The sequence below is a fragment of the Agelaius tricolor genome, unplaced genomic scaffold, assembly GCF_023055355.1.
Source record: "Agelaius tricolor isolate 1412-34295 unplaced genomic scaffold, bAgeTri1.0.p SCAF_4, whole genome shotgun sequence".
NCBI classification, from domain to species: Eukaryota; Metazoa; Chordata; class Aves; order Passeriformes; family Icteridae; genus Agelaius; species Agelaius tricolor.
Genome location: NW_027269264.1, coordinates 15,195,237 through 15,207,122, shown reverse-complemented (window position 1 = coordinate 15,207,122; position 11,886 = coordinate 15,195,237). Strand labels below are relative to the sequence as shown.

Sequence of the window (11,886 nt, the reverse complement as noted above, 5' to 3'; positions counted from 1 at the left end):
TGTAAGCCAAGATGGATTTCTGCATCTTACTGTCATTCTGTGGTAGGTTGCAGTCCATTTTTCACAGTGGCAGTCTATAAGAAGGGCTATAATTCAGCTGTAACCTTCAGGGACACCCCTGTTCTAGGGCCAAAGTAGCTAAGCTGCTGAATGCATAGAGGATGCTCAGTTCTCTTTGGAAAATGACCCAAAGAAACCCTTGGAAAAAAAAAAAATCTTTTTTTTTTTTTTTCCTCTAGAAGGAGGTTTTTCTTGGGTAGGCAGGGTCACACTGCATCCACCAATCACTACTGTTTCTATGTGCCCACATGCAACAAGCTAATGAAGAACAAGCTAATTTGACAGAACTGATAAAAAACATCGGCAATTATTCTCTAAAAGCTGTGATCTGCAGCTGATAAAAAATGAAGAGTTTTGCTTCTTAATGTGTTTCCCATTTGCTGTCTCATGTTCTTTCTAGCTCTTCCTAGATTTTCTTGTTTGTTTTAAATTCCATTGAAACCATGGCAGCAAGGGCAGTGGAAGGAAAGAACAAAGAAGGTGGAGAAGATGGAGTCCTTTTATACCTGAGTTTAGGGTAAGAACTTTTTTTTATTATTCTATAAACAGCAGATTTTCATTCTTCATTTTTTCTCACTCTTACTTTGCTGGAACACCCATCTTCCATCTTTAGATGCTAGTTCGGGGGGGCAGCAAAACCTGTCCTCAGTTATTTCTGCAACCTTTGTTCTATCCATGCAGCCTGAAATTTCCCAGCTGTAATACCCTACAAATCACATTGTATATAAGGTAATAATATCTGATGTTATATACAGGAATCTATTCAGGGCACAGTATTATTATGCAGCGTTACGAGCTTTTATGTCTAAACTGTAATTGCACAGGGAAGAATATTGCATAAGCTTTCTGCTATCAGAGAGTTATTCATAATAATGAATATACTGGAACACATATAAATATGTGTTCATTAATATGGATCATTAATATTACCTTTGAACAGAACCCCAATCATTGAGTACAGTGTGTAGAAGACAAAAGAAGGTGAGACATTGTGGCTCCAGAGCTGTAACTCTAGAGTGTCCCAAAGAAATTCTAGTGATTTTTGGTCGCTTCAAAGGTACTCATCTGTGAGAGGCTCATAAAATCTTTAACTGGAACTGAAAACAACATAGGCAAATGAAACCTGAATGTCCAGACTCAAACATTTCCAAAGCGGTCTTGGAGATCAAGAGTGAAATTCTGACCCTGTAACTCTGAATGGATTTTTTGAAGTGGCACAAATTTGGACAAGCACTTAATTGAGGACTAAAATCACTTGGCAGCATTTAAAATCCAGCCTTAATTTACTTTTCAGAGTTAGTGAACTGCTTTACCTTTATGTGCTAAAGGGACTGCAAAACATGCAGGTAAATGACATAGAATCTTTCTATCCTGAGAGAAACATATTTAGCCCAATGAGTAGCAGGTTGAATCTAAAGAAGAGTCTAAACTTCTGTAGAAGAAATTTGTGGATGATAAACACTTATTGCAAATGAGAACCCTTCTGTATTTTAACAGGAACCCTTCTGTATTTTAACAAGAATCCACATAGCTTCTTGTCTTTTTATGACCAAAAAAGTGGTAATTGAATGGGGAAAAGAAAATTAATAATAACCACTTGGGCCTGATTCAACATGAAAGATACTCTATGAAAAACATCTGTATTTGAAGTTAAACTACTGAAGTAACACCCATTTAATCAGAAGAGTATATATACTCTGCAGGGAAAAGAATCCTGCAGGAATGGAAAAGGCATTAAGTCAAACTAATGAATTTCTAAAAGTGATTGCAACCATGTCTTAAATATGGTTAATATTTAAGTTATATTTAAAGCTATACAGAGCTATATTAACTCCACATCTCTCTAAGATTAGCACAACATATGACAAAGCTTTAAGGGCACTAATATAAAAAGATGTTTTTACAGAAATTAGATTGTATAGGTTTCATATATAGTTTCCTTGATCATAGCTTCTTATGAAGTCACAGTGTTAGTGGCACATGGATTCCAAAAATTTGTCCTGGTAATATTTAATTAATTTTAATAAATATTTAAATATATAAATTTAAACAAAGTAAAAGATGCCAAAATAAATATATAAATTTAAATAAAGTAAAAGATGCCAAAACCTAGAATGCATGTTTATCCTTAACTAAATAACTAATCTTGGGAGAGCTTTATATGATACCATACAAATAAAACCTGTATTGCATCTTTCTGTACGGTGTGCATCCCCTGCTTTTAATATCATATACTGAGTTTTCTCATTCCTTCCATTCCTTTATATATCTCTTTTGAACACTAATAGGTTTGGGCTGATTGCTAGGAATCATTTTCACTGCAGATTTCTTCCTGGCAGGATACACTGATTCAGTAGATTATCCACCACTAAAGAGAAGTCCTGGAAATCTTAGTCAAAAAAGTTGTCCCTGATCATAAACAATTTTAGAAAGATATAAATGTCAATACTGCTGAGCAGCTCAGGAAGCAGCCTGGACAGACATCACAGAATACAGCAATTGTAATAAAATTCTTCCCTGAATGTGCAATAAGAAAGTGAACAAGTTTTTACAGCTATCAAGAAAAATGGACATGTATCTCATTGCTCTGTAATTCTGATGAGGATAATGGTGAAGACATTGCTTTTCTCAAGAAAAAGAAAATATTTTAATGGCTGCCTGGAAGAGCCCTGATCTAGTAGATCCTGACTTGGGGGGAAAAAAAGATCAGATTTTTTTTTTCCCCTTTTATGGTAGTAGAGTCAGTAAAGATAGCTAAATCTTGTACGATTATGAATGATACTCTGATGCTTAAGAATGGAGGAAACAGCTAACAGGAGAAATAAGAAACCCCAGAATTATTACTCTTTGTGGAAGGTCCATCTAGCATGCCCAGGAGCATGTGCAGCAGGAGAGAATGACTGCATAAAGACATGAGGACAGGGAAATGGAGGTTGATTGCTTTGTCGTTCTCCAAACAGGGGCAGGTGAGAATATGCTGAAGCAGAAGCACCAAAGTGAGAAGGAGGTCTTCTAAGATGGAGAGAAACAGAAAGAATATCTTTCTTCCAAAGGAGGGGCAGGATCTGGATATTTAAGTCAGTGAGTTGGGATGCTGGACAATCACAAGGCAGTATTTAACTTGGGCACATCATGGTATAAAGAGGGAAATTGACCAAGAATGTAAAGGATATAGCTTAGGCACTGGCGCCTCTGTGGAAAGCCATGATAGATGGTGAGTCCATTGAATCCTCTGGAAGTTTGTTGATAACTTGTTGATAGTGGCAGCATAGACTCTGGTAACAACATTGGGAACAGATTAAAGGCAGCAAGAGCATTAGTCTCTCCAACTACCTCATGAGATGCCACAGTAATGGATGGGAGGGGTGAGGGTGCATTAGGGAAGATTAAATTCGACTTTGTCCTTTTGCTGAAGATGCTAGAGCAATAGTTAACAGACACAGAGAGAGATACCTGTTCTTCGTATAATGACAAAATGAGCAGAAGTAGATACTGGCTCATTCTGAAGCCAAGAACAGGACTGTGTCTCCAGAGCAAGTTATCTACACCCAAGATCCAGCACCAGATGCCTGCAAGCAACTAAAAAATGGAGATATCAAACTGACTGCCTTAATAAAAATGCTGGAAATATTCAGAAAGTGCAGATATTTCAATGGGCCAAAATGTAACAGCTGGCCGAATTCAAAAGCTGCCTGATTTTTTATGTAGGACAACAGTGCCAAGCAAACCCCAATCTGGGCAATCAAGTTGGAAAGGCAATCAAGAGGAAAAGAAATTAGGCTCTACAGAGCAGACTGAAGGCCTGTAAGTGTGGAATTTGACTGGCAGTTCTAAGTAGCTCTGGAAAAAATTTGGGTTTGAATAGAGATCCTTCATTCTGCATTATGGGTTATTCTTGATGCTTGAGGAAACTCAAGATTTGAAGTAACACTCCTAAGGCTCACTTTCTGACCATGTTTCTCCAGGTGTATAAAGAGAACAGAGACAAAACCTCAGTCCTTTCTCTGTTAAAAGTAAGTATAAAGGGGGTGTTTCTTGCCTCCTGGAAAGCAAATCCTTGCTTGTAAAAATGGACTCAGAAAAGCTCAGTAATGCAGAGTACTCATGAGCTCAGTAGGGGCAAGGAGATGGGAGGAGGATATGGTTTTGCCAACAGCAAGAAAGGGTAACTCCTTCTTTGAAGGCACTGTAGTTTATGCTAGACAAGAGGCCTTTATCCTCCCTTCTTTTAAACACAGGCACAGGTTGTACAGAGAAGGTGCAGAGTCCTTTAGTCGTGGCATTCAGAAGTCATCTGCAGACATTTCTGAATGACAGGCTTGAGGGGACCCTGCTGGGGCAAGGGAGGTAAGACTAGATGACATCCAGTGGGGCCTTCCAACCCGACTCATTCTGCAAGTGTGTGAGATGCTGTCAGAATCTCAGAAGAGTGCTGAGGCACTCTTCCAGCCCCAAGAGGGATACAATGTGAGCTGGGGAAGCTGCTGGAGAGCCTAAAAGCACAGCTTTCCTTTTGTAGAGGCCATGAGGCTCATTGGCCTGTGTATTGCAGCAAGACTAGGTAAAAACCTTCCAGTGCCTGAGGATGGCTTGCTCTGAGTGTAACTTTTATGACCAGAGGTGAGGGACAGCACACTTTTCCTTATGGCCTCTGGTCATGCTGGTGCTGAAGCAAGCAGTACGCTTACAGACTAGTTCCGTCCTGTCTTTCCTTCTGGTTCACAGGCTGGTTTTGATTTTGAAAATGATGGTGCATTTTCTTCCCTTCTGGAAAGTCATTATCTAGTGAAGGAGAAACATCACTTCCTAAAACTTATCCCCTTCCTACTAAGATTTGCACTGAATGTTGTTGCCTGCAGCTCAAAAGCTGTGGGTAAAAGAAGTTTTGTTAATCAGGGACTAATTTTATCTCCATTTAAGTCTACAACCAGCACCTGCAATCAAAATCCCAGGTGCATATCTCCGCTGGCTTAATTGGGCTACTCAAATCTATGCTGTTTATACAATAGGCTGAAACTTTTGTAGTAACAAACTCAGTGTGGGAGTCATTATCAGGAAAAAGTTGCATTGAGTTCCATAACAACTGATGAAGGATATTAAACGGGCAATTTTTGAGATTTTTTTTAATGGTTTAGGTTTAAGAAACTCAAGTAATGCAGCTGATGTGGCATTACATTTGGCTGACCTCAAAGAAGTTTTGGTAATTGACCATTTTAACTTACATCTTAGGGGCTTAATTTGATGAAGTTTATATCCTGGATGATCCATGAAGATTCAACCATCAGTACCTAAACTGAGGTTGGATGAAAACATATTGCATCCTTTTATTTGGCTTTCTTTGCATTTGATTATGTTCTATATCTACTAGGCTTCATTTTTGTTTTGTGATTAATTTTTTCTTCCTTGTTCCATGCACTGGTGATTTTATTAGCACATAAATTTATAATGGGAGATAAAATGCAGAATTTTTGAAGCATTTCACACTGAATGTTAACATTCTGCATAGCTATCCATTCAGTCCCATAGCTGGCATAGAAACCCTGGCTCACACAGGCCACCATATCCCCATATCTCTGTCTGGCAATGCATACGTAATGCACACTGAAATATTTCCACAGGAGTCCTATTTTGGGCTAAGTTTTAGAAGATAAGAATTGCACAGAGGAAGGGTGAAATGTTAAAAATACTTTCATGCTTGCATGCCATTATGAAGTATACACCTGGAGAATCTGAAAGACCAGAAACTTCATATTGAATTAAAATTGCTACCTAATAAAAACTTCCAGTATTTTAATTGGCCACTCTACATATTTTCCTTGCTCCTCAAATCATATGTTAGGTCCATGGGTGGGAAAATCAGTTTATTTCTGTCAAAGTCAAGGAATTTTTACCACCTAAGTATTTAGTTGCATGTATATTTTACATCTAAAAAGCAGTAATTTTGTTAACAGTGAGTTTCACACTATTTATATAGCTAACTGCAGATGTAATTTTACTCCTATTAATGTTAAATGTTTGTGACAAATTACAAAGCAATGCTTGTAATGATGGTCTCTCTTAAAGCAACACCAGTCATCTGGAAACTAACCCACATGAGAAATTGCTTTTAAATCACCTTTCTTAAACACAAGATAACATTAAGAAATGTTTCTAGTAACTGCTTAAACTGTGGCTTGCTCATATCTGAGCTACAATATATTTATATTTAAAGGGCTTAGAACCATCTTATTAATGAGTGCTGTCAATTTGAAGCCTATGTTTATCTTGAAAGATGGAGAGGATGAGCACAAGCTCTTTTGTCCCTGTCAGGCACTGGGACAGGCCTGCACTATTCTTTGATTGGGAGGCAGGAACTTCCCAGATTCACTTCTTTGCATGGCACAGATAAGCACTTCAAAGCTTCCCCACTGCAGGAACAGCAAAGGATGTACTTAAACCTTCTGTTTCTTTGCAGGTGCAATAACTAAACAGCAAGTTTCTTACCTACTTTCTTCTGTAAATAGGAAGGGAAGAGAAGTGTACGTGGAAGGTTGCAGTAAACAGCATGTTGTAGCCACTTGTACTCACTGGGCTGTAAACCAGGCTGGAGCAACCAACAATAAATTGAAGCTAGGATGTTCAGGCACAGCCTAGATTGCTATAAAATAATAACAATGTAATTACTTCTTTCTAAAAGTTAGGAGGTTCTTTCCAAGAAGACCTTACATAAGCTGTCACCATCCTGTGACTCAGATATTTCAAATCAAGGGCAAGTAAAGCAAGACAGAACAGATGCTTAAAATACAGAATAATCTTCAGTGTGTCCCAAGATAAGAGTGGGGAATCCTGAAGTTATATTTCTGCAACAAGAATGCCAAGTTAAAAAAAGAAGTGAGCAAACTTCTTTAAAAGTAATTTTTTAAAATGGAAATATTGCTGATCTGCTGTCTTTTCTGCTTCTTTAATTTAGTCCAAACTAGATCATCCAGGGCTAAAAAGAACTTGGTTTTCCAGATGAAATATCTTATGAGCTGACAACTAATAAACTGTGGCTTTCTTTATTGCTGAAACCTATCATAGAAACCTTTGGTTTATAACAAGACATTTCTTGGTGTGCTTGTCTAAGCCCACAGTCTTCTGTAGTATCCTGACATTAGGAAACATCAATCTTTCAGAGTTAACAATGTTGTGTTTTGCCTTGTAGAAGTTACAAGTACAAAGAAACAACTTCCTCCTCACTTCCTCCTGTGAGAACACAGCGTTTTCCTATTTTCAGTTCCACCCCTTCATTCCACTTAATAATGTCTTTTCCATGAACAGCAATTTTCATGTCCTCTGACCTCTCAGTAACTGGTGCAGCTAACTTTGCCAGTTTGCAGCCCTCCCGTCCACCCAGCCTTGGACCCTACTGGGGGCTGCTTGTTCAAAGCCAATGTAATGAGAGAATGGGTTGAAGGAGAGAACTAGCTTTTGGAAAAAGACAAAGGATCAGGTCTTATCTGAGAGTGCATGTCATGTGAATTGCATATTGGGCATAACTGGCAGGCCTTTAGTATTGGAAGCTGCAAGGGAAGAGGCCATGAACTCCTCTGTGCCAGTTACAGTAGCTGTCAGCCATTTTGAAAGGGATGAAAACAACCCACGGCAAGCCAAAACCTCAGCTAGGTAAAAGCAGCACATGGTATTTCTGCTTAAACAGAAAATGCTTTTAAATATGCTTAAACATATTTTAAAAAAAGAGCAGCCCCTAGGACAGGAGACACTGGAGAAAATGTTATATTTGTGAGATGGACAAAGTGGAGGAGACACATGGAAGGAAGAGACACAGACTTGGACAGAGCTGCACCATGCCAAAGAAGGGACATCCTGTGGGGAACTGTAGCACACTGTGAAACAGTGGAATAGTAAGGCAAGAAGCAGTGGAGGAAAATTAGTAAGAAGCAAGCAACAGCAAAAAGAACCATTACACACTGACCCCAACTGTCCAGCTTGCCCACTGCCTGACAGAAAGAATTGGGGCAAAGGGACTGATTTTAACACCTATTGAAAGCAAGGGATGTCGAGACCAGAAAGTCGAGACCAGAAAGGGGTAGGAGAGGTGCTTAACTTGAGCTTGGGAAGGAAGGAGAAAGGTCTTTCCCTAAGTGCTTATGTCTGCCTTTTTCCTCTCTGTATCTGAATCAGTAGTTGAAATTTTGTGTTAGCCATCAATGAATTAAATTAAGCAGGAAGTCCCACATAAGACTGCTTTATCTGCAAAAGCCTATCATACCTTCCACAGGAGACAGAAGCCAGAATATTTGCTGTGCATGAAAGAGTTGGGAGGTACAAATGTCTTCAAGAAATCTATAGGAGTCACATGGGCTCATCTGCCCTGAGATCTCAAACTACTCAAATGTAAGAATAGTTATTCTTAGAAACTATTTGCAATGTGGCTATTGACTTTGAACAGCCTACTCATTGGATCTAACAGTGGCCCTTCCCCTGTCATCCTTCTTGTACCGTTTGCCACTGCTTGTCCCCCACTGACCTCACATCACTGCCATGCCACAAGGGGAAGTAAAACTGGGGAAATTATATCCAATGGTGCACAAGGATTTTCCACCATCCTACAGGTATTTTAACAGAACAAAATAAATCAAATGCTCTGTTCACTTCTCATAAAGTGAATTTTATAAACAGCTTTATAAAGTTCACTTTTCATAAACAGCTGTATATTAGCTATCTTATTGGAAAATGTTGTTCAAATGTTTTAACTGTTGGCACCAACTCCCAGAATTTTGGGAATTCACACTTTCCTTAGAGGAATCTAGGTTTAAATAGACACCAGTAGCAGAGCAATTCAGTAGCTCTTCAGTATTGACAGACCTATTTCCACTGAAGTTAAATCACTAATTCTTTAAAAAATTCCATCCAATATAACCTATCTTTTAAACTCCTTGTTATGTGAGATGAGGCATAACGCTTTGTTGATTGTAAACGAAATATGCTTTTTCTCCCTGTGTTCTGACTAACCATGCAGAAATTCTTTGTTTTAGAATTTAAAATTACAATCCAGCAATGTTTGGAAATGTGTAAAATGCAAAGCTCTAGCATATGGTGAAAAACACACAGCTGCATTTATACACTAAATAAAGTCCTTGTTTTTATTTCAGTTTTATCACCAGATGAAGGTACAAACAGAATGAATCTGTTGAAGTCAGTGACATTATGTAGCAGTTACACTGGGGAAACCATGGTCAGAATCAGGAAATTTTTTATTTTGTCCTGCCCTTAGCCCAATTGTGAGATGTTGACACACAGGTACTGAGGAAGGAGCTAGGGTCACAGTGAAAATGAATGTGTCATTTTTATTCAGTGTAGAAGGGTCTGCATTATTAATTTGAATATTCACTGCTATCTATGATACTCCAGTGCATTATGTCAGATTACAATCTGTCTGAGCTCTCTGGAATTTGCTTTCAGGTATTTGTATTTCTGTGCCACTTGAAAAAAACACCATGCTGGTAGTCTGAGCATGGAAATAAAAGCCAGGAAACCTGAAGATACGGTTCCCTCAGTAACCATGTGTCATCCAGATTGCTCACAATAAGGCAAAGCATTAACAGCATGAACGAAAACATCAACCACTTCACTGCAGAAAAGAAATGGCAGTGCATTATGTCTGTAGAGGGAATCATAATTTAGAGTTGCCTGCCTTTTGTGCATTACTTGTTTTCATTCACAGAGCATTTTATGCCTTGAAAATGCACTGCTATACTTTCACAAATTGCACTGCATGATTCTATCAGGGCTCCTGATATGTAACAAGCAAAAAATTTGGAAGGGCTTGCATGATGGGTGGTTTCTATGGGAGGACTTCATGTTGGAGGACACCTTCAGCAACCAGACAATATTGCTAAGACCAGGACATTATTCTGGTAAACAAAACACACTATCACTATCCACAGATTTTGTATTTGGAGCAGCTCAGCTTGCTCACTGTGAACTGTTAAAAATAATTTGAGAGCTGTTTTTATAAAGTTTGTGAATAGTTGTAAATTTCTCCATAAACTGACACAACTGGATTCATCCACATTTGTGCCTATCTATCCAAGTGTTACCTTTCACAGTTTCTTGCCTTTTTATTGCCGTAAGTCACGAGGAGTACAGGGCGTCTGGTCCTGTTGAAGCTGTTTATCATTGATTGATTCCTTTCAGGCCAACACTCTTGGTACACTGAGTACCTCCACAGCTGTACAGCTGAGGACGGATCTGTGCCCAGTTTGTACTGGCTCAGGAGATGCGGGAACCGGTGCAAGCCTGGAGACGTGGGAGGCTGGAGCACACTCACTTCACAGGTAACTCCGTGCCCGGGTTTCTGCTCTTTCTTCCCACAGACCCCGGGAAGAGACGCCCGGGGGGCCGGCGCGGGAGGCAAGGCGAGGCGCTGGGATGCTTCTCGACGCACCTGGGTGAGCGAGTTTCACAAAAAGCAGCGAGTGCGGGTAGCTCACGGAGCGCCGTCCCGCTGCACGGCGCCGGGGCGGACATACCCATGCTCGCAGTTTGTTTTTGGCTGCACTGTGCACGCCCACATGCAAATCGCCGCGCACTCCCCACCCTCCCAACAGCAGCCGCTGCCGAAGGAAAAGAAAAAAAAAGGGGGGGGGGGGGGCGGGGAGGACAGGAGAGAAGAAAAAGAAGAAAGGAAAGAGCAAACAGAAAAGAGAAAAGGCGACGCGAGAAGACCCCGGAGGGAGGGGAGAAGCAGTGTGCTGGGCGGCCCCGGCCGTGGAAGGGGCGGGCTAGCCCGCCGAGGGCAGCTCCGCGCCGCCCTATAAAAGGCCCTGCGGGGCGGGGGCGCCCGGTAGCGGCAGCGGGGCCGGCGTCGGGGCCGGGAGTGGAGCCGGAGGGGATCGCGGCGCGGAGCAGGCGGTGGCTCCCCTCGGGACCGACGGCGGCTGCCGGCCGGGGAGGTAGGCGGGGGCGGGGGGACGCGTCCCGGGCAGCTGTCGGGGAGGCTTCCCACTTGTACCCGCTCCGCCTGGAACGGGCGGCACAAAGCTAGAGAGAAAACGCAAATGAGTGGGGGTGAGGGGGGTGTGTGCTTTATTATTGTCTTGGGGGGGTTGTCTGTTTATTTTCTTACTGCTTTGGAATCTTTGTCTTCCGACGTGGTGCCACTCAATGTGCCGAGCCTGTCGGCAGCGCGGCTCGGAGGATGGTTTACGGCGTAGCGGTGCATCGGAGAGGGGCTGATAGTGTTTGTGTGTGTGTGTGTGAGGGGCGTGGTTGTGTGTGCTTATGTTTTAAAAAACAGTTATTTTATTTTAGCTTATCCTGAGCGAGGCGACTCTGACTTGGCAGCGCTCACGGAGGGTGGCTCACCTTACCGCTGCCTCTCCTGGCCCCGGTGGGTGCTAGAAGATAACGGGAGGGTTTTCATTCCCTTTACTCCTACGTGAATCCTGTAAAGTCGGGGGGGGTGGGATAAGGGGAGGGCCTTGAGATGGAGGGGAGTGTAAAAATAAAAAATCGATGTGGCTGCCTTTGTGATGGGCAGGAGGCTCAGTTGTATGCAACAAATTGTGCTGCTGCCTGCCAGACTGTTGTGAAGTCTGGAGTGCTACACTGCAACATATCATCAGGCTGCTGTTACAAAAGACGAGCTGCACAGCAGCCCAGATGCTTAAAACATGTCTGGAAAGATACTCGGATTCTAAATTAAAAGTCCTTATTAAACCCTACTTTTTCATAGTTTTAACCAGAAGTGTCTCCTTTCCCCCAGGCTGTTGGCCTGGGAGATTTTAAAGGCTGTACAAAAACATACTAATAGGCTCAAAGTTGATTTCAAGTGTGTTGGAA

General features: G+C 41.3%; 1 protein-coding gene across 7 annotated transcripts in view; it reads left to right on the top strand.

Annotated features, from left to right (window-relative positions):
* Window positions 1–268: 268 nt before the first annotated feature.
* The window catches only part of ABCA1 (ATP binding cassette subfamily A member 1), a 102,252-nt gene continuing 90,634 nt past the window's right edge, over window positions 269–11,886 (top strand). For 2 of the 7 annotated variants that reach the window (XM_071424716.1, XM_071424710.1), the window contains exon 1: window positions 10,689–10,997. The gene's annotated coding sequence lies outside the window, so the exon portion shown is untranslated. Of the gene's footprint in view, window positions 578–4,025; window positions 4,074–6,736; window positions 6,931–8,320; window positions 8,437–10,230; window positions 10,380–10,687; window positions 10,998–11,355; window positions 11,435–11,886 lie in introns of those variants that run through there. The other 5 variants (XM_071424711.1, XM_071424712.1, XM_071424713.1 and 2 more) reach the window with 5 other exon arrangements.